We start from the raw sequence: 4,608 nt of genomic DNA on the forward strand, positions 1-4,608 counted from the left end.
CGCCGGGTTGTCCGCGAGCACCCTGCGGGCCGGGGGGCCCGGGGCGCCCGTCCTCGCCGGGGGGGGGGGCGACGCGGGCCCGGCGAGGGGCGCGGTGCCGCTGCCGGGCGGTTCACGGTGGTTGGGGCACGTGGCGGTTTCCTCTCGCCACGGGGCGCGAAGGCAGGCGCTGGCCGCGGAGAGGAGCGGGACGCGAGGGGCCTTTGCCTGCACTGCCAATGCAGTTAAGACAAATAGCCCCTTCTGCAAACTGCGATACTAATGCAGTCGAGTTTCTTACGGATTTACGTCTTCAAACAGCAGGATTCAAAAATATTATGCAGTAGGCTTAAAACTAGCACTTAAAAATGAAACAGTAAGATGGTTTATTGACTTTTTATCCTCTTTGGGCTCTTTTCAGAGTTGTTACGTTCTCCAGCTGTTTTGCAGAATCGCATGATTCAGAAATTCAGATGAAAATAGGAACAGCTTGTCTTTTGAACAAGAAAACTAGTGAAGCCTGTTTTTTTCTGTTCATGTGCATTCTTTGGGGCTGTGTGCATTGCTGATAGGTCAGCAGTACACAAACACCAACAAGTGAGCTGTGTGCTGCTAAATGAGTTGTATCAGGGCTGGAATCTCTCTCTTCTTCATTCGGTGGCACTTCTTTCCTCCATCCAGCTACTCTTTATTAAACTTAAGCGATTGTAATTATCTCTGAAATCTCTACATCTTGCTCAATTTTGGTTGAAATTGGTCAATGAGTTCAAAAGATACTAAGGGAAGGAACAGATGGGCAGGCAGTGTGATCATGTAAGCCAGATTTCCTTCATAAGCCAGGCAATAAATGCCGAAAGGAAAATCCTTATCCACTTCCCCTATTCACAGTGGTCATCTTGTACTACTGTCCACATCTCCCGCTGTTTTCTCCAGGAGCTGTGTTGAGGCTGCCATTCAAAAGCTGCCTTCCCTTGCCCCCAGTGTTCAGCAGGGTTTCCACCATGACCAAAGGATAACTTGTTTAGGGTTTGACTGACTGCATCGAGAGAGGGAGAGGTGCCATACAGAGAGGTGCCCTGCTGCAAACACCCTTGGGCAAGAATAAATATTCACATAGCCTTACGGACAACCTTCTCCTTGCATTATGGATGTTCTCATGTTTCATTAAATTGCCTACATACCCCATATGCTCATTCTCTAAAATAAATATTCCCTAGCAAATATCTCTGTGACAAATGCAACATCCTAAGTACCCAATGCATAGCTAAATCTCATGTATGCACTCTCTGGCACAGTGCTATCTTGTGTTGCATCTAAATACTACACACTCCTTTGCCTCTTAACTGCAGAATTCGAGATCTTTCTAGAAGTATAATCATGAAAAGCAAGAATCACAGGAGGAGCTGAGGCTTTCTGGTTTCTGCTCTGTACTGTAGGACAGATCAGTAACAAGGCTTTGTACTAACCATTTACACTCTTTATGCATCTCTCCCCTTTTAAAATAAGGCAAATAAAATGATTCTGGATGTTTCTCTGGCTGCTTTCTACTGGATAGAAGAGATTGGCTCAATTAATGACATAGGACATCTTCAACTTGTGATAGATTTTCTCTTCATCCAAGCAAGAGAAGCCTGTGATGAGTGCAGGATGCTGTGAGCTCTAACCTCACTTTCTTCTCTGTAGTCTCCATGTGCAGCATAATTTCAAACACTGGGTCTTGGGGTCACAGATTTGAAATTTATGTGTTTTCCTCTGGATACTGATATAAGCAGGACTTGAGGTTTTCAAAGGTTATATTTCTAAAGGGAAGATGCTACTACAAAGTTACCAATAAATACCAATATTAGAGGTGTCAAAATCAAATGTCACATTTTTTGTAAAATTTTAAACCACGTATCTGTGACGCTGTGGGGTGCAGCTCCATCTGGTGACTGTGTCACACTGATAAACAAATGCTCTGTTTAACCAACAACAAATATGCTAGCTGTAAAGGTGACAGATGCTGCCTGCCCTTATGACAGGCGGAAGACAAACAAAATGCAGATTGTACCACATCAGTTGGTGGCATTTCTTATCAAAACAGGATACCAGCAGTCCATTGCTCAGCACAACAGAAAATCAAGGAAAGGTTCTGTTCCTGAAGAGTATTTGTTTCTTCAGAGCCTCAAATGGCCAAAATAATGTAGGGGTCATGTAGGCTGCAAAGCAGACAGCAGCTCTTGTATTTCTGTCTAGCTGTCAGGAACATGACAGCTTCTAGCCAAGTGACAACGGCTCCATGTGGCACTGAACTACAAAGGACTAGTACTTTAACCATATGCAAAACTTGGTTCTGTCCCAGACTGTTTTTTGGTCTCGCCCAACCATGTTCCAGCTCTCAATGTCTGTGAGAATACAGTCATGTTTATTCTCTTATTAGTAGAGTTGTGTGTCAACACATTGGTATATTTGAATAATTTTGTATCTCTTTTTTATTCCCTTCAGTCTGCACAGCTAACACCTTTTTCACTTACTGTAATGTTAATGCAGTCCTGCTGAGTTTGTATCCTGCCGCAGGGAGACAGTATGTCTGAAGCTTCCTCAGGCTGTAGTATGTGTTGGAGCTGGCTCTTTTCCTTCCCAGTCTCTTCTTGAGCACTTATTGTCCCCTCAGAAATGAGACACCGGGGCTTGGCTGTCCAGTAATCCCTCTTGTTATGGTACATTGTGGAGGATTTACACACTAGGTGTTACCTGTTAAACATCATGGTTGAAATTCTCTGGAGGAGCTGTTACAATTACCAAGCAGAAACCACACCCAAAGGATCAGGTACTAAATGCACTCATAGATTTAAAGCCAGAGGGGGCTATCTAGTCCAATCTGAATGTTACAGGCCATGGAATATCACACCTGCATTGATCCCCAAAATACCTGATTTGTTAAAGTGCAACTTCCAAAGGAGGTCTCTGCTTCCCTTGGGTGTTTTTTCCAAGACACAGATACAGCCTCTATTAGAAATAGTACCTTATTCCTAACTTGGAATTGTCTAGTATCCACCAATGACTGCCAGTTCTGCCTTCTCCATGAAGCTCTTTTTATATGGAAAGAAATTACACTGGGTCAATACCTGACTTGATGTCACCCAGTATTCCCCAAACAGAACCTGGTCTGCAAGGCTCCAAATTCCACTATTGTTTAGCAAAAAGATCTGCTCTCCTACACTTAAATTTGTTGTCCTCTATTGGCACTCCTTAAATTTTACACTGCAGTATAAATTGGGGGATTATTCTTCAGTTTAGTTCCAGCTCAGTCATAAGCTAATAGATGTGTGCATGGCTATAGGTTCTGTATGGTCAGACTTATTTTTGATGGAATGATTTTTTTACATGATATGTAAATTGTCAGAGGCTTTGACAATAGTTAAATATTATCCATGTTAAATAATGTATGTTAGTAATGTGTGCAAAATAACATAATGAAGCAGGGGAGAATGGAGATTTTTCTGAAGAGGTTTTAAATGAAATTAAAAAATCCCTATTTAGTGAAATCCAGGCTACTTCTGACATGTAGAACTAGAAGAATTTTGTGATTCCTGATTTAGGAATTATATTAGACTTGTCAAATTTGCATGCTCAGTTTCACCAGGAGCGATCATTTAACAATGATCTTACAATACAGTTTCGACGAGTTGGTTTTCTCCAGAACTTTAATGTGAGAGTTAATGCATCGTCTGATGCCCTGATACCAAACACATCATGTACAGCCAGCGTATTTAACCCGTGCGATCACGGTGGAGTAGGTTCTATGCAAGAAATGTTCCGTCCAACAGATCATGCTGGAAGCTGTTCTGCAGTTGTGTAGGATTAGTAGGATGCTTGAGGAGCCCTAGTCTCTTCATTACGTGCCTTCTGAGAAATGTGGTGGTGGTGTTATTTCTRTAAGAATAGCAGTGTAGAACCCTGTGCCCCCAAATCCTGCAGATATACCAGTAAGATAAGCAACACAGTAAGTCTTACAAATGTTTCAGGTGAAGGTATGTGTCTTTGTGGACATATTGTCAGTGAGTATCATATATTTATCGTTAAGAGTAACAGTTACAGGAAGTTTCCACTGTGTAAAAGACTACAGAAACCCTGGGTCTCTGAGACATCTTCGGCACATCAAACAACTCCGGAGACGTATTTGGGTTTTCCCTCCCACGATCGTGTGTCACTGAGTGCTTTCGGCCTGACGGCAGCAGTAGCACTTTTTCCTTTTTCAAGTTTTGTTTCTTTGATTTTTAGTGGAAAGYGTGCACAATTCTGGTATCTTTTTCACATCCCCTTTGCAGCAGGCGGCGCAGCAGAAAGCCTCTCCCCGCCTGCCGCCTTTCTGCGGGCGCGTTTGATGCCTCAGCAGTCTCCGGGGACGCGCTGCGTTCTGTTTTTGTCCTCCCATCGCGATTTGCTCACGGTCTCTGGTGCTGGGTTTGGTGAGCCGTTATGTCGGTTATCTGCGTTTCGCGCTCTGCCTCCGAGGCCCAGCGCCCCGCCAACGGCGCAGTGGGCCCGCGCGCGGGGCACGCCGGGGGCTGTAGTCCCCACCCCCCCTCCCGCGGGGCACGCCGGGACATGGAGTCCCGTCCTCCGGAGAGTGCCCGGCAGCCGCCG

Source organism: Apteryx rowi, unplaced genomic scaffold, assembly GCF_003343035.1.
Source record: "Apteryx rowi isolate R43461 unplaced genomic scaffold, aptRow1 scaffold_32, whole genome shotgun sequence".
In the NCBI taxonomy this organism is placed as follows: domain Eukaryota; kingdom Metazoa; phylum Chordata; class Aves; order Apterygiformes; family Apterygidae; genus Apteryx; species Apteryx rowi.